Source organism: Chrysemys picta, chromosome 6 (assembly GCF_011386835.1).
Source record: "Chrysemys picta bellii isolate R12L10 chromosome 6, ASM1138683v2, whole genome shotgun sequence".
Classification (NCBI taxonomy): Eukaryota; Metazoa; Chordata; order Testudines; family Emydidae; genus Chrysemys; species Chrysemys picta.
The window spans coordinates 28,682,895-28,701,565 of NC_088796.1; the positions used below are offsets into that span (position 1 = coordinate 28,682,895).

Below are 18,671 nucleotides of genomic sequence, written 5' to 3' on the forward strand. Positions count from 1 at the left end.
CCAGGGTGCTTACCCTGGCGAGCTGTGTACCAGAGGTTGCTGACCCCTGATTTAATAGAAACATGTCATGCAATCCCACAGCAACTGGTTAGGAAGGAGAAATAATAGAGAAAACAAGTCATTGTACATGCTAGGTTGACACATCATAGAAAGCTTTGAGAAACATTCTGCTTACATAGTGCAGGGGTAGGCAACCTATGGCACGTGTGCCGAAGGCGGCACGCGAGCTGATTTTCAGTGGCACTCACACTGCCCAGGTCCTGGCCACCGGTCCGGGGGGGCTCTGCATTTTAATTTAATTTTAAATGAAGCTTCTTAAACATTTTGAAACCTTATTTACTTTACATACAACAATAGTTTAGTTATATATTATAGACTTCTAGAAAGAGACCTTCTAAAACGGTTAAAATGTATTACCGGCACGCAAAACCTTAAATCAGAGTGAATAAATGAAGACTCGGCACACCACTTCTGAAAGGTTGCTGACCCCTGACATAGTGGATGTTGTCTATTGTTCTCACACTTCATTCTTCATTGTTTCACTTCACAAAAACAAGACCTTTGTTTCCCAAAAGTTCCATTGCTCCTGATAGTTATTGCCCATCAAGATTTAGAGTTATATTAAATTTTAGTTTGGGACACTGGAACACTGTGCTGAATATCCCTTTCTTTACCAAACTGTATATCACACATTCAATAGTCAAGTCATGGGTTATGTTCCATCATGAGTTTGTGTCTTTATGATTAGTTAGTGGAAGAAAATAAGTGCAGACTTACTGGTTGTTTTTGAGACCAGGTGGAGTTATTAGGTCAGGCACCCAGAGGTGGTATACTGGACTGCAAAATGTATCTCTGTGTGTATCTTTATAGCCTAGAGCTCTCTGTGAAGCCATGAAGGCTATACCACGATCTCTAATAACCTATATATGGAGAAGATTTCTGATACCAGATGACTCTTTAATCCTACAAATAAAGGCATAACAAGATCCAATGGCTGGAAGTTGAAGTTAGCGAAGTTCAAATGAAATAAACGTACCCATGTTTAACAATGAAGGTAATCGATCATTGAAGCAAATTACCAAATTCTCCAGTATTTGGAGTCTTAAAATCAAGATTAAATGTCTTTCTAAAAATATGCTCTAGTTCAACCACACATTACTGGGCTAAAAGGAGGAATTCACTGAGTGAAATCTATGCCCTCTGTTATGCAGGAGTTCAGACTAGATCCCTCTGGCCTTAACATCTACAAATCTGTGACTCCCTCCTGGATTGCACCTGAGGTAGTAATTTTCCCCTATGCAAAGCAAGTGTAAAATTCTGATCTGGTAGCAATACCAATCAGGCCCAATGTTTTCCCAGGGCTGGAGCACCCATGGAAAAAAATTAGTGGGTGCTTAGCACCCACCGTCAGCCAGTTCCCCTCTCACCCCCGACCGCCTCCCACCCACCACAATCAGTTGTTTTGCGGTGGTGCAAGAGACTCTGGGAGGAAGGGGGAGGAGCGGGAATGGAGCACGCTCAGGGGAGGGAGAGGAACTGGGCGGGAAGAGGTGGGGAAGAGGTGGGGCAGGGGCGGAGCTTGGGGGAAGGGGTCAGGTGGGTGGGACCTGGGGCGGAGCAGGGGGTTGAGCACTCCCAGGGCCCGGAGGAAACCAGCGCCTATGACACCAACCAGCTTTTCAGGAACTGGACAAATCATAACCAGAGTGACAGATGAACCAGAGCATGGGGTTGAAAGGGGTTGAAAGCACTCAAAAAGTAGTGCCGTATTGAAATATCAATGATTTTGCTGAACACTGGAGAACTACATCGGACAGAATTCCCATGGAGGGCATTAAATGGCCTTTCCTTTTAATTCTAGCTTCCTATTTGAGCTCAGAAAGTCTTTTAGATTTAAAAGTGAGGGACCTGATTCTATCTCTAACTAGTTTGATATGTGTTCTTTATTTCTTAAGTACCGTCTGCCTTTGATATTTATTTCCACTTGAGGCATAACATCTTCTCTTTGTGGCATACAGACTAACACGGCTGCAACTCTGAAACCTGATAATAATTTTGTAATTCTGTTCCCAACCCAAGAGATTTCTTATCATCTAATCCAGTGGTTCTCAAACATATTTGATCATACCGCCCCCCCCCTTTGTTTTGTCTGTAGTAGTTTACGCCCCGGCCACACAGGTACATATACTGATAAAAAAAAAAAATCAACATGCAACTGTCACTAAATATTACAAACAGAAACGCATTGATTCAAAACAGAGCCAACAATCCACTGTAATAAGAGCAAAAACAAAACTGCGACTGTGGTTGATAATTACAATTAAATATGCACACCGTGACGTAGCAAACGGATTAACGTACAGATGGCAACAGTTTTGTATAATACTGTGCAAGGTTAACGGAAATCTGTCAAAATGCACAGTACCATCTAGAGTCAAATGCACAACGCTATCTGAGGACCTGATATGTCTGGAGGAATCAGCTTTGCTAGTAATTTATTGCTGTGAGTAAAATGTGTGCCGTAAGTTTTTTTTTCTAAAGCTTCTCACCCCCTGCCCCCTCCTGTGAATACATTCAATGCCCCCCCCACGGGGGCCTGTGCCTCAGTTTGAGAACCTGTGATGTAATCTATGTAATAAGGTGCCTATCATCTTGATATTTATAATCAGTGTTCTTTTTCTCTTCCCAGGTTCAAATCAATCTAACATTTACTAAACTGGTATGCTTCTTACTTTTGGTTAGTATTCTATTTCAGGTTCACCTGAGCTGGTGTGCCTTGACATGAGACCCTTTCAGGTTAAGTGCTGGTAGCTAACTGATTTCATTTAATATTTCAGACTGAACTTGACTGCACCATCCCATCACATACTGTCAGATAAATTGATAAGGATCTTTTGTTGATGGATCTAGAGCAGTGGTTCTCAACTTATTTATGCGGCCCACAATGTGTTACCTGGGCCACAGGGGACAGGTGGCAGGGCAGCGGCAACCCCAACCCCTGCTGTGCGGGGCCAGCCGGCTGCCCACTCCAGACCCCAGTTGCACATCTGCCCTGGACCCTACGGGGCCGGCTGTGAGCCCTGGACCTTGCAGGGTGGGCCAGTTGCCCCAGACCCACGACCCCATGGGGCCAGCCAGTGTCCCGGACCCATGACCCCACGGGGCCGGCTGGCTGCCCCGGACTCCGCGGGACCACACGCAGCCCCAGACTCCAGACCCCCAACACCTCAGGGCCGGCCGGCAGCCTCAACCCCTGGACCCAGCCATGCGGGGTGGGCCAGCAGCCCCAACCCCACCAGGCCGGGTAACTGGAAACCCAGACCCCACCACGCTGTGTGCTAATTGGGCCGTGGGTTGAGAACCTTTGATCTAGAGAGCTTGCAAACATTAATCAGATGTAGATTAGACTAGACAGCAAATAAAATAAAATAAAATAAATCTTTGCCTAGCAAAGCACAAGACATCTCCATATTAATGCACAGAAAAAAATAAAAGCAGCAAAATACATGGGGCCCAAATTCCGTGCTGGTGTAAACTCCACTGACCTCAAGGATTAGGCTCGGGGTATTTTACACAAGTCTCTTTCGTTAACACTGCATATGATGAGAAGTTCACAGAAAGGGCAGTACATTTCCCTCTTCCCATAATGCCACCTTGAAAATGGCTCTACATCAGTGGTTGCAAGAAACTGTGTGCATTGTTTCACTTTAGTACAAACACTCACACATGCTAACAGCAATGGGAATAATCCTGGTTTAATGTTCCTCGGGGTCTCTTTGTGATGGCAATACAAAACTTGTTTACCCTTCATTGTAATTTCCAGGCTCTGCATGCCTCAAACTAGTAATTGTCCTCATTAAGGGTTTTAGTCAGGAAAATGCAGACCATGCTGTGTGGCAGCCACCCACATGTTTTTATGCTCACAGAAACCCAGTAGATACCATAGCATTAGTGTATATTCTCTTAGGCTATGCTACACTACGCACCTTTTAGTGACACAGCTGTGCCACTACAGCTGTGTGGCTAAAAGGTGAGCAGCGCAGCCGCTCTTTGTTAGCAGGAGAGGCCTCTCCCGCCGACAAAAACCTTCCATCCCCAATGAGCGGCAGTAATTTTGTTGGCAGGAGACTCTCCCGCTGCCAAAGCGCTGTTTCCACCAGCGCTTTTTGTCAGTAAAACTTTTGTTGTTCAGGGGTGTGTTTTTTTCACACCCCTGAACGACAAAAGTTTTACTGACGAAAATCCAGCGTAGACAAAGCCTTAATCTCTCTAACAAAGTGGATTTTGTGCATGGGCACATGCAATTCTCTCTCCCTCTAAATGCACTGCAGCCAAGCATGGACCTCACCCTCCTGCAGTTGCATCTATGTAAGCAGATCCCTGTGGCCACCGGCAGTCTGCCTCAAGAGCTAAAATGTCATCCACCTGCAGTATCAGGGCCAAGGATTCCTAACCTTAAACTGGAAAGAGTGACAGAATGGTCTGAGAACAGGTCTCAGCCCCCAAAATTCACAAGTACTGATCTCAGCTCTGACACAGGCCTTGTTGACACACAAAAGTTGTACTGCTTAAACTATATTGGTACAGTTAAGGTGGTACAACCATTATGGATGCAGCTATATCAGTACCACACAGTAAGTGGAATCAGATATACTGGTACAAGTAAAACTGTGTCTATCCTGGGGGTTGTACTGGTATTACTATTTAGGTAAAAAAGAATCACACCACTACTTAAAATAGTTATACTGGTACCAAAACTACGTAGACCAGACCAGTGCTACCTCTCCATAGCCTTGGGACACCTTAAATCTCTTAAACTCACTTCGCCTCAGTTTCCCTATTTGTAAAATGCTGCCATGACAACCAATAATACTACTTGATGAGTAAATTAGAATGCTTGCTTGCTTGCCTGACAGGACTGTTGTGCGATTTAATTAATAGCAGTAAACGTTCTGAAGTGCTTAGAAGATGAAAAGCCCCATGTGAGTTTGATTGCTGCTGCAAATTAATGGCCAAGTAGTTGAATGTTCTGACACATTCAAATGTTATCGGCACATTTCAAAAAGTTTGGCGGTGCATTTCTATTTGGATAAGCCTTGAAAAGTTTGCATGAATATCTGCAAATTATCTGTATATTATGATGTCTCCTTTTTATAATGATCTATTAAGAATAATTAGCTGAGTCTTGCTGACTTAGTGGCTGAGGAATTTGCTATGGAATCCACTCCTTGCAATGGAGTTATAGTGCAGAATTTCAATTTCCTATTTTATTTTTTTTTAAAAAGAAGCTTCTGGGCCTTATGGTTGCAAAAATAACCTTAAAAATATGGGCCACGTGAACAAACTGATGCAGTGTTGCCTGCCTTACACTACATACAGCCAGCTGAAATAATAGCTCCGAGAGAGACTGTGCTGCACGATCCAGTAATAGGGTTGCCAACATTCCGAATACAGAAAACCGAACACCCTTGCCTAGCCCCTGCCCCTACTGTGCCCCTTTTCCAAGGCCCTGCCCCCTGCTCACTCCATCTTCCCCCCTTCCGTTGCTCGCTCTCCCCCACCCTCACTCGCTCATTTTCACCAGGCTGGGCAGGGGGTTGGGGTGCAGAGGGGGTGAGGGCTCCGGCTGGGGGTGCGGGCTCTGGGGTGGGCTGGGGATGAGGGTGTGGGGGGAGGGTTCTGGGCTGGGAATGAGGGGGTCAGAGTGCGGGAAGGGGTGTGGGCTCTGGGAGGGAGTCTGGGTGCGGGAGGGGACTCAGGGTGCAGGCTCTGGGCCACGCTTACCTCAGAAGGCTCCTGGAAGTGGCCGGCATTTCCCTCTGGCTCCTAGGCTGAGGTGCGGCCAGGCGGCTCTGTGTGCTGCCCTCATCCGCAAAAGGCTGCCCCTGCAGCTCCTGTTGGCTGCGGTTCCCAGCCAATGGGAGCTGCGGAGATGGCACTTGGGGTGGGGGCAGTGCACGGTGCCCCTGTGGCCGTGCCTTCGTCTAGAAGCTGGAGGGAAATGCCGGCCACCTCCAGGAGCCGTGCAGAACCAGGGCAGGCAGGGAGCCTTGCCTTAGCCCCGCTGCATCGCCGACTGGACTTTTAACGGCCTGGTTAGCAGTACTGACCGGAGCCGCCAGGATCCCTTTTCGACCAGGTGTTCTGGTCGAAAACCGGACACCTGGCAACTCTATCCAATAAGTGAACAGGAAAGAGAAGTACTTTCCTTCATTCCCATAAATCTTATGCACTACACCTCACTCTGACCTGACTCATGCCTCTTTTGCATTGGTATAACTCCATTGGGATTATGCCTGAGTTGCACCACTGTGAGATCAAAATCAGTTCCTGTAGCAGGGTGCCATGTTGTTTAGTGAACAAAGATGAAATACAACCCAGCTTCCCCAGTACAGGTCAATATTGGTATTCCAAGAAACAGAAAGAAGGATGCCTACAGGAAGGAAGAGCTCCAGGCTCAAAGGCTATCGTATTGTGTTGAACACCTGCCTATGAGAGTGTTTATTACTTTGGGTGGTCTGTTCCCTTGTTTTGATTTCAAATTATGATCATTATCCTTAGAGAAAAACCCTTGCTGAATGTTCCACTGTATTATTTCTGCTGAGTCATTCCACCAGCTCAAAAGTCTGCTATAAATAAACACATGCTGCTACATGTCTGTGGTCACTCACTTCTCTCCTGAAAGAGGGAAAACCATTTCTTCAAGTTCCACGCTTCCTGAGAGCTGACAAACAATGCTTCGATTCTCCTTTTGCTTTCACCCATGTAAATCAGGAGTAGCTGGTCTGAAGGCAATGGAGTTAGATTGGTATGAAAGCAAGAGGAGAATCGGGTCCAATCAAATCATTCATAGGCAGTTTTTCTAAGCTGAAGAACATTGCGTAACTTTAAAAAAACCAGAATGGACTAGCATCATGTCAAATCTTATTAAAAAAAATCTCATGTAACTTCAGTTAAGGGAGCAAAACTAAAAGCCCCTGGTACTGCCTTTCAGAACTAAAATACGACAAAGCTAATTGCATTACAATTTGGTAAAAAGAAAATTTGCTTTTGGCCTGTTTTAGCTCAGAGTGAATTTTTATGCCTGAGTCATAGAACCCTGACGATGTGACAGAATGTTAATGATGGCAGTGCTCTATCATGGGGCCTCCTGTGGCGAAACATCCATTCCTCTCAGCAGAGCTTTTAAGGGAGGAGAGGGGGAAAAGCAGCACTGTAAACACAAAACAAAAGAGCTGTTCATGCTATTAATGAGAGTTTCATTGCTAAAGGGCAGACAGTAGGTTTTCTTTCAGATTATATGGAACCACTACAATAACTAATCCAGAAAGGGAGAAGTGTTTTCATGTACAGATTGCAAAACAGTCTATCAGTAAGTGCCCCGGTTACCAATAGGTCACTCTGAACCTTGAAGCTATTCCATTTGCTCAGGACAAAAATGATATTTACATGTTGTGATAGAATTTTCAGTGTCTTTCTTCCCTCTCCAATCCCCCTTTCCTACAGGAAATTCTCATTTGCAAGGCAATAATTGATCCTTTGCATCATTGCCTAGTGATGAGCACAGGAGCTGCTGTTAAGAACTCCTTAGTTCAAATAACTGAACTGTCTGGACAGATTTGCCATGTGAGTTTTAGGCCAGTTTGTAAAATTATCCACTAGTTTTGGGTGCCAAATTGACACACACTGGGTCTAATTTTCAGTGGTGCCAAGCACATGCAATTCAGTTGACTTCAGTGGGATCTGGGGGTGCTCTGTGCATCTCCACCCCGTGAATCTCAAATTGGGCACCCAAAAATGGACACACCCAGAATTAGCAGAATAGTTACGCCTTAAGCTGTCTGGGTGGGATTTTCAAGAATGCTCAGTGTTAGCCGAACTTTGGACCCACTGACGTCAGTGGAGGTTTGCTGGGGCCACAGATTAGTGTTGCCAACCCTCTAGGATTGTCCTGGAGTCTCCAGAAATTAAAGATTAATTTTTAATTAAAGTTTATGTCATGTGAGGAAACCTCCAGAAATACATCCAACTGAAATTGGCAACCCTACCACAGGAAGTACTCTCTCAATGCTCCCATTTGGGCAATACCCCTCCACACTCACCCACCCCTACTTCAGGCTTTGGCTTAAAGCTACATTTGAACCCTTCATGTTTATACAGTGCTTTGAAGTGCTATCTATAAAGGCCAATTATCATTGCTATGTACATTTGATTTGTTGTTCCTTCTCTTCTACTGATCTCAGTGTGCAGGGCTAACAGTAGAAGATCAATTTAATAAAATAATAACTATTTCCACAGTCTGCCTGATCTGTGCAGTGCTATGTAATTTATTTGCTAATATAATTTTCCTGACCAGTACTACTTTGATATGTCTGGAAATCCCTCTGTGAACCTTTTGGAGCTGCAAGCACATATATCCTCAGAAGCATTCACTGGGGTGGTAGTCATGAAAATGTCAGAATGCAAAGGGTTAATCTCAGTTCCCCAGCATCTCAGATTCCATAGTTTTTCCTTTGTCATTTGGTAGTACCATGCAAGTCTGCCTAGGACTCCATGAGAAGGGACTGAAAGGGTTACAAGCTATCTGAAACAGGTTAATGGACTGTGCCAATCCTTCTGGGCACTGAGGTGCATTGTATTTTTAGAACACTGGCTGAAATGAATTTGGTACATTATTCAATCAATCTCACAGGACCCTGGTGGGAGTCAGTTTTTCAGGATCTTGAATGAAAGTGTTACACTGTTCATGAGATGGCAGGATGCAGGCGCTGGCTGTACAAGCATCCAATAGCCTGTGCATTTATTCCACTGAAAGCTTATCTATAATTCAGTGGTTTCCAATTGCTGTACACATTTGGTTTCCAATTGCTGTACACATCCAATTGGAAACACATTTAACTAGACTGTGCAGACTAAAATTTTGGGGCCAGATGAATATTTTAATATGATTGATCACAGCACTATAGTCTCTCCAGAATCAATGGGGCCAGTTTTTTTTGTACTTCAGACCAGTTTTTGGTTTTGAAATGAACAGTGTGAACTTAAAAGTCAGCTTTCTGTCTCCACCTGCAAAGGTACACCTCTACCCCAATATAATGCAACCCGATATAACACGAATTCGGATAGAACACGGTAAAGCAGTGCTCCGGGGGGGGGGGGGGAGCAGGGCTGTGCACTCCGGTGGATCAAAGCAAGTTCGATATAACGCGGTTTCACCTATAACACGTAAGATTTTTTGGCTCCCAAGGACAGCGTTATATCGGGGTAGAGGTGTAGTATTTACTGAACCAATATCCTTACTCTTGCAAAAAGTGCAATGGGATATTTAATAGCAACAAATGTTGACCCTCTAGGCTAGTGGCTTGTTCTCAGTATCTTGCTTTTATTCCTGATTCTGTTTTTGGAATGTTGAGCTTTTAGAGCAACAGGGAGGCAAGCTGTGTATCTCAGGGTGTTAGCAATTTGCACAGCTAGGAAAGGTTTCAATAAGCCTGGGGCTATGATCATAGAAACACTCATTAAAGCAGCAACTCTAGCCTCAACAAATAAACTCAATTTTTGGTGAAGGACCAAGCATTAATCGTTAGGCCACAGAGCTTGTGTCGGGGTTCTGTGTTCCAAACCTGGCTCTTCCAATGACTCTCTGTATCATTTTGGACAAGTTGCTTAACTGCTCTGTGTCTTAGTTTTCCCCATCTTTTCCTCAAATGAGGACAGTACATCCCTTCCAGCAGTGTAATGAGGCTTAATTCATTAACTTGTTTGCAATTATTTCATAATTAGCCATTCAGTTAAGAGAGCTGACCGTGAATCAGTTCGGATTCCTCCCATCCCACTCATGGCTCTTTAAACATTCCCTGCAGAGGTATCACTGCACACCTTTGCTCAGGTAATGGTACCTGATAATTGTTGAGGTGCTTGAGATAGTGATGTGCTCTGGCTGCGGTACCTACCTAGCTGCTGAAGGAATGTTGATTTTTTTTTTTATTAGCAGCAATAATTCACAGAATAGTGAAGTTATTTTTGGAATCAGGAGTCGTTCTGTCATATTTTACATGGATTTTCACACTCTTTGCTGAGAAAATCTCTATCAGCAGTAAAGAAAATATTTAACTTTTTTTAGTCTCAGTCTTACATTTTCTCTTTCTACTATTTGAAAAATGTTATTAAGGTTCAGTTAAAAACTCAAGCTTTGGAGTTTACTGCAATACGGGAAGTGCTTTGTTGAAGGTGTACAGTTGATTTATTAAATGCAGAAATAAGAACATAAGAATGGCCATGCTGGGTCAGACCAAGGGTCCCTCTAGCTCAGTAACATGTCTTCCAACAGTGACCAATGCCAGGTGCCCCAGAGGGAATGAACAGAACAGGTAATCATCAGCTTCTGGCAAACAGAGGCTAGAGACACCATCCCTGCACATCCTGGCTAATAGCCACTGATGGACCTTTCCTCCATGAACTTATCTAGTTCTTTTTTGAACCCTGTTATAGTCTTGGCCTTCACAACATCCTCTAGCAAAGAGTTCCACAGGTTGACTGCGTTGTGTGAAGAAATACTTCCTTTCGTTTGTTTTAAATCTGGTGCCTATTAATTTAATTTGGTGACCCCTAGCTCTTGTGTTAAGAGAAGGAGGAAATAATACTTCCTTATTTATTTTCTCCACACCAGTCATGATTTTATAGACCTCAATCATATTTCCCCTTAGTTGTCTCTTTTCCAAACTGAAAAGTCCCAGTCTTATTAATCTCACCTCAGAAAAGACGATTCATGTTCTCTTTACTGGACCTGTCACAAACCTGCATTCAACATCATCAATCATTGTACTCTTTTCACATCGCAGTGTGAGTTGTCAGGCAGGGCTTTGGCTCAGTAATTTGTATCCTATTTAACGTGTAAGTTGCTGACTGTGGGTTGGTTTACCTTCACTCAACTTTTCTTGGCTGTGTTCTGCCTCAGAGACTTGTGTTGGCACTAGAGAGGGTATCCCCCTGAAGAATTCAGACCTAGATTTAAAAATGCCTGCAGTTTAGTGGTGTTTGGATTCTGGGTTTTGGTTTGGGCCCATCTGTTAATAAGTACCTTTCTCTTTCTACAATTTCATGGTACTATTTGCACAAGGTTTGGAAACAGATTTATCTAATTTTTGCATCAAATCATTAAGATGAAATTTCCAGCTCTACTGTTACGCAGAACCTGTCAGAGATCCTGTAGGGCTCCCCCTGCTGGTTGCCAACGAGACTGCTGTGAGGGGAATCTAGTCTCTGGATTCCTGGGTGTTTTAAGCTTCCCTGGGACTCAGCAGGCTGCAGCACTGTTTCATTTCATGGCCTCTCTGGCACATTTCCTGGGCACTGACCACGAGTCTGCTAGCCCTTCAGAGAAATGGAGCCCCTCAGCCCATCTGTCTTGTTCCCAGGACCAGTGCTGACCCCCGAGACACCCCAGTTGCATAAACACACCCTGCTCCTAGAACCGTACCAAAGGAGTGAGCCTTCTGGTTTACCGTTTAACTCTCTCAGGAGACAAGTGGCAGTTGGGAAGCATATAACACACGCAGACACACTTTTCATAGCTTCTAACACAGATCATATAGAATGCACCAAACATCCCAACCACAACGCCCTTCAGTAGCTCACCATTTCCTTGGGGGACCATCTGTGCCAGGAAGGTGAATGGCACCCAGAAGAGCAGCTCCAGGCCTTTTTACAACTTTTAGCCCCCTTTGTCAACAAGTGACTACACAATCCCACCAGTTGACTTCCTTGCAAAGGCAACTTCTCCCCTGCTAAACCAGCTTTCTTGGGTGGGAGTCAGTCTATTATTCCGAACTATTCCATATTCCACTGCATTAACCCAATGGAGCAGATACTCATTTTGGAGCTGGCCTTTCAGCGTGAGATGGAGCCAGACGCAAACCCACAACCTTCAGGAGTGTAGGTGAGGGCCCCTGAACACCACACCCCAGACTGGTGGGAGTTCTTAATGGTATCATGTCTAGACTTCCTCTTACAAAGTGCTTCATAGCTTTACTGTTTGCATTTTAAAATCTTGAATGTATAAACAACCCAGAAACAATATCTGTAAAGCACAAGAAAATGGTTACAGCAATATAGCATGTAATGTAGACAGACAGTTAGGTTGTGATAGTGAGCCACTGGTCTGAGTTAGGGTAGCATTGAGCTCTTTAGATACGTCTACACAGAGACAAAAAAAACCATAGCTGGCCCAGATCAGCTGACTCAGGCTTGTGGGGCTTGGACTGCAGGGCTTAGAATTGCTGTGTAGACTGTTCAGGTTCACTGGAACCTGAGCTCTGGGACCGTAATTTTTAGCTGACCTGGGCCAGCTACGGTCATGCTGCGGGTCTTTTATCCCTGTGTAGATTCTTACTCCAGGGGGAATTCTGTGCTACTGTGCACGTGCATAATTAATGAGCCCCGCAGATTTTATTTTTTTGCACAGAAAAAAACTTCTGCCGAAATGTTGCTACAGTTCCGCCTTTTGCCCACCAGAGGGTGCCGTGGCGCAAGAATAGCAGCAGCTCCCAGCAGAAAATAACTTCTGCAGTTCCACCTTTTTCCCACCAGAGGGCACTGTGGGGACAGAACAAAGCAGCAGCTCCGGGCCAGCTAAGGAAAAGAAAGACTGCCTTCTTCACAGCACCAGTCTGGCCAGGTCAGGAGACAGGGTCTATGGGGAGATAGATAGCATGTGATGCTGGGCAGTCAGACAGGGGCTCATAAGGGCTAGTGGGGGAGGACTGACTGGGACAGGGGCTGAATGGGAGGGCCACAGGAGGGAGGAAGTGTGGGACCACATGGTGATGGGGGAGGGGGTGCAGAGCTACATAGCAACAGGGGAGTGGCTGAATGGGGGTAGAGACACATGGGGACAGGGGAGTGGTTGGGTGGGGGCACAGAGACACATAAGAACATAAGAACGGCGATACTGGGTCAGACCAAAGGTCCATCAAGCCCAGTATCCTGTCCTCTGACAGTGGCCAATGGCATGGCCCAAAGGGAATGAACAGACAGGTTATCATCAAGTGATCCATGCCCCATCACCCCATCCCAACTTGTGGCAAACAGAGGCTAGGGACCCACCATGGGGTTGGGGTATAGGAACATGAAGGGACAGTGGAGTGTCTGGGTGGGGACACAGAGACACATGGGGACAGAGGGAGGGGGTACAGGGCCACATGGGATGGGGGATGTGGGTGTCTGAGTGGGGGTGGATGGACACATGTGGACAGGGGATGCAAGGACACATGGGGGTTCAAGAACACATGGGGACAGCGGTAGATGTGTCTAACTGAATGGGAGAGGCTGGGGGAAGCTAACTAACAATCCCTCCCTGCACCCCCAAAAAACCTATTTCATACTTTTCCCACCCATATCCAACAACCCTCCAAGTTCACACCCAGGCGCCTTCCCAGCAATTTACTTCCCTCTCCCTCAGCTCCTCCTTTACTCCTGGCCTCCCCAAGCTTTTGCACTGCTTCTGAGGGGTGTGGGAAATAAGATTCTGTATTATAGTTTAAATGAATTATTGCTCAGAGTGCTGTATTAATATGCCTAGTAAGGAATCTATTTGTCAAAAAACATTTCCTGAATCTTTTTTGTTGTCTGTAACAATACATACTTGCTGACAGGCATTTTGAAATAAATGACCAAAAATAATAGAAACTGGTGTGATTATATTGTGTTATTTTGACAAATGAACAGGGTGGATAAAAATCAATGGTTTTTTTTTAATCAAAAAAATTGTATTTTTTTATTAAATCAGATTTTTGATAAAATGCTTTTTGAAGAAAAAATGTATCTAAAGATAGTTTTAATTAAGATACATTATAACTCAAAGATATCTCATCATGGGATGATAAATTCTAATTCTGTAGTATGAGACAATATATTCATTAGGGTTACCATACGTCCGGATTTTCCCGGACATGTCCGGCTTTTTGGGCCTCAAATCCCTGTCCGGGAGGAAATCCCCAAAAGCCGGATATGTCCAGGAAAATAGGGAGGGAGGAAGGGAGGGGCCGGTGGTGCTCGGCCGAGGGCCGGGGCCGCTGGGGCCGGTGGTGTGGGGCCGGGGCCGGCGGTGCTCGGCCGGGGCCGGCAGTGTGGGGCCGGGGGTGCTCGGCCAGGGGCCGGCGGTGTGGGGCCGGGGGCCGGGCCGAGGCTGGGGGCTGGGGCTGGCGGTGTTTGGCCGGGGCCGGCGCCCCAGGGCCCGAGCCGAGCCGGGCGGGAGACGCCGGGGCCAGAGCCTCTTGGCCTGGGCCAGCCGGCTGCCAGAGGGAGCCGCTCAGCCGGACTGGGCCGCGCCCTGCCCCAGCCCCAGCCCCAGCCCACCGGCTGCCTCCCTGTTTCAGGCTTCCCGCGAACATTTGATTTGCGGGAAGCAGGGGAGGGGGAGGAGCAGGGGGCGGAGCATTCAGGGGAGGGGGCAGAGTTGGGGCGGGGACTTTGGGGAAGGGGCAGAGTTGGGGCGGGGCTGGGGTAGGGCGGAGTTGGGGCGGGGGCGGGGCCGGGGCCCCGTGGAGTGTCGTCCTTTTTTTAAATTAAATTAAATTATGGTAACCCTATATTCATGTAATGTTTAAGAAAAAATTTGTAAGTGAGTTCCAATAGTTCATGGATTAGGGACCCAATATTATGGGGTTCCAGGGGCTTCTATCTACCCAAGGGGACTCAGTGCTCAGTCTAGAAGATACCACAGAAATGCTTAGTTTTGCAGTTCTCAAACTGTAGATTTGTGTCTCCAGGGATAACATGCTTGTTAACATCAAAAATGCTTGCCCGAATGAAACACCATCATGAGAAGTGTTCCTTCTCAGGAGGAAGCTGCGTTGAAGATGATGAAAGGAACATGTCTGAACATGCAGGATCTTCACGTTGGTAAACTTTTTTATTTCATACTTCTTTCTTAAGGACAGCCTGTCTTCCTTATGGATTATTCTTGAATTCTCATGTTTGAGTGAAAAATATAGTTGTTACTCCATGATACTATCATTTTAGATGCAGTTGTGATAAAAATAAATAGCTGAAATAGGCAGATCTTCCTTTTACAATTTCACCTTTAAAGTAGTACTGAGTGTCAGTGAATGCAATGAGTAATACTAAATGAGCAGTATGATAATAATAATTAAATAACTGTATTGACTTATTTTGTTTAGGAGAATCCATTCTCAACATACAGGATTCTGAAGACTATCCACCTTCAAGATCACCATCATTTTCTATAGTTTCAGAGTTATCTGCCAATAATAGTGTTTCAGTCACATCATATATGTCACACAGCCACAGTATATTACTGTAGCAAAAAGAAAAAAAAAATCACCATCATCTAGAAACAACCATAGATAAGTTTGTGATAAGAACCAGCAGATTACAAAAAGAGATAATTGATGAAAAAATTGCCCCGTTTGTTTACACAACAAACTCTCCTTTCCGTATGATAGAGAACCCATACTTCATTAACATGGTTCAGTCATTAAGACCAGGATACAGTCCACCCAACAGAGCAGATGTCGCAGGCAAATTGCTGGATAAAGCGTATGAAAGAGAAAGTGAGCAGTGTGCAAAAGGTCTAGAGGGTCAAATTGTTCACCTGAGTCTTGATGAGTGGAGCAATATCCACAACAATCCTGTTGTATGTGCTTGTGTGACAACAGAAGAAGGGAATGTCTTCCTTACAGAAACAATTGATACATCAGGAAACTCACTCACAGCAGAATACTTACAAGAAGTAGCAGTAAAAGCTATAACAAACTGAAAAAAAATTCAAATGTCTAGTACGCAGCTTGGTCACAGACAGTGCTACAAATGTATCCAAGATGCGAAGAAATTGTTTAGAAGACAGTGAAGAGTCCCAAGTTCATAACATACGGTTGCAGTGCTCATTTGATGCAACTCCTAGCCAAAGACTTCAGTGTTCCAGAAATAAAGGCTAATGTTGTTGAAATTGCAAAATACTTCTGTAACAACCACTTTGCAGCAGATGCTCTGAAAAAAATGGGAGGAACCAAGCTAACTCTCCCACAAGACGTGCGATGGAACTCAGTAGTGGACTGTTTTGAGCACTATATCAAGAATTGGCCTAATCTGATGACAGTTTGTGAACAAAATCGTGAAAAAATAGATGGCACTGTCACAGCCAAAGTTCTCAACATTAGCTTAGGAGAAATGTTGAACACATGCTGAGTGCCCTGAAGCCTATTTCTGTAGCCTTGAACAAAATGCAGGGAAATAGCTGTTTTATTGTTGACGCTGTTGAAATTTGGAAGGAACTGAGTGAGATCTTAAAAAGAGAACTATGCAAAGATAGAGTTAAATTACAAGCATTAAAAAAAAAGAATGGGACAAGCACTATCTCCAGCTCATTTTCTTGCAAATATTCTCAATACTCGGTACCAGGGTCAAACCTTAACTGCTGAAGAAAAGGAGTTGGCTATGACATGGACATCCAGCAATCATCCCTCCATAATGCCAACTATAATCAACTTCAGAGCTAAGGGTGAACCATTCAAGAAATAGATGCTTGCTGATGATGTTTTAAAGAAAGTCACACCAGTGAACTGTTGGAAGTCACTAAAGCACTTGGATTCAGAGACTGCTGAAGTGATAATCTCACTTTTAACACCAATAGCTTCTTCTGCTGGTACAGAAATAATATTTTCTTCCTTTGGACTAATTCATTCCAAAGTGAGAAATCGTTTGGGACCTGTAAAAGCAGGAAAGCTTATTTTTCTTTTCCAGATTATGAGCAAACAGGAAAATGACAGTGAAGATGACTGAGTTAGCTGCAGAAGCCAATATTTTAAGTTTCTCATGTTGACCTGGCTGACATAGTCGATTTAATTTTTTTTTAATATTTCATTTAACTATTTTAGTTAAAAACAATTTTAACAAAAACAAACCTGATTTTAAAAAGCTTGAATGTTTAACTAAATTCAAAAATTCATATGCTTGTTTTGTTAAAATATTATATGTTTGCAGTTTAAATAAAAATATCCAGAATACATAACATCGTTGTTTTAGTTAAAACAATTTAAATGTCTGTCTGGTGATGTTCTCCTCCTAATACAGCCTGGCAAGAAAACCCTACAAATATTAATGATTAACCTGTTGAATTGGAGATATTTATGAAGTCACTGGGAGGTGAACTATCTGCTTCAATTACCTTTGGTAAATGAAATAACCAAACAATCATTCATTTTCTGATATAGCTGTAAACCTAATCTGAAAAGTTTTCAAAATAAATCACTTAAAAAATGTACAGTGTGTACCTTCTAAAAATGAACCCTACATCTATCTCAAAGTTGTGAAGAATATGTATTAAGGTTATAACAACCAATAAGAATGAACTTTTATGTAGGAATCCATGATTAAATTGAGTCTTCTTGATTAGTGATTTAAATCAAATCCACCCTGCAAATAAAATATGCAGAATTTTAAAATATTGTGCGCAGAATTTTTTTTTGCAGAATTTTTAATTTTTTAGCGCAGAATTCCACCAGGAGTAGTAGATGTAGACCCTTGAAGCACATTCTCTCCCTAAGCACCTTGCTGCACACGGGCATTATACAGAGTGCATCATCCTGTAGACTGATGTAGCCTGTGCCCTTTGGTGTGTGATGGGGAAAAGAGCCAGACACTTTCCTCCCCTCCAATCTCCTCCAAATCCCTAGCAGCCCATTGAGGGAACACTGCTTGAGTGCATGGGTGGCCCTTACACATGTGTTGTGCAAGGAGGGGTGGGGAAGGTTTCTTGCACTCTTCTTCCACACTACTACCCCAGCAGCATAAGGGTCATGCACAATCTGTCTGGCCCAAAAAAATGGACAGTACATGATTGACATTGACAGATCTAGGAAACAAGATTAAGTGGCCTCACTAAGAGGTCTACAGTTTCATTCTGAATGGAAAATTTGTTTAGTTTTTCCAAAACTGAAAAAAAAAAAGAAAATGGGAAGCTGAATTCTTTCCCCCCTTTCTCTTCCTTTTTTCTTTTTCACAGAGTGGCAAAGTTGTAGTATTTTTCGTCTCCTTTTGCTATTGTGTTATTTTTCCAAAGGTGGAGAAGTTTTGAAAAGTTAGAGTAGAAAGAAAGAAAGAAAGAAAGAAAAATCTCTAGTCATCACGGATTCTATTGTGTTCAGTGGGGTGGGGGAGAAATAGAATGGGGGAGAAAAAAAACTCATTTTTTTTTGTTTTCAAACCCAAACATAAGAATTTAAATTAAAAATGAAACTAAACAAAAATTTTCATTTTGAATTTTCCCATTTAATGTAAAAAAAAAAATTGGAAAAAATGGAATTTTCCTGACACAAATGTTCATTTTTGACAAATCACATTTTTTTAATAGGAAAATTTCTCAGTCGAAAAATTTCAACTATGGAGCAAGTTGCACTGATGCATTGTGGCAAGATGGCTATAGATAAGGAGAAAGGAGTGACCCTTGGTGCCCAGCATCTGTAACAGAGAGGTCTCTTCAAGCAAACCCTTGGAAAAGTAAAGAGACACCCAAACTAGAGGTAGGTGAATAAGTCATTTTTCAGTTCAGTGGCCATTTCCAAATAACTGGGGAAAAAATTGTTCAGGTCAAACCAAATTTGAAATGTTTCAATTTTTTTGATGAAATGAAAGAGTCCTTTTCACATGTATTC

General features: G+C 43.8%; 1 protein-coding gene across 1 annotated transcript in view; it reads right to left on the reverse strand.

Annotated features, from left to right (window-relative positions):
- Nucleotides 1-18,671, reverse strand: part of PLCXD3 (phosphatidylinositol specific phospholipase C X domain containing 3) — a 152,926-nt gene that overhangs the window by 7,848 nt on the left and 126,407 nt on the right. The gene's annotated exons all lie outside the window — the stretch shown is intronic.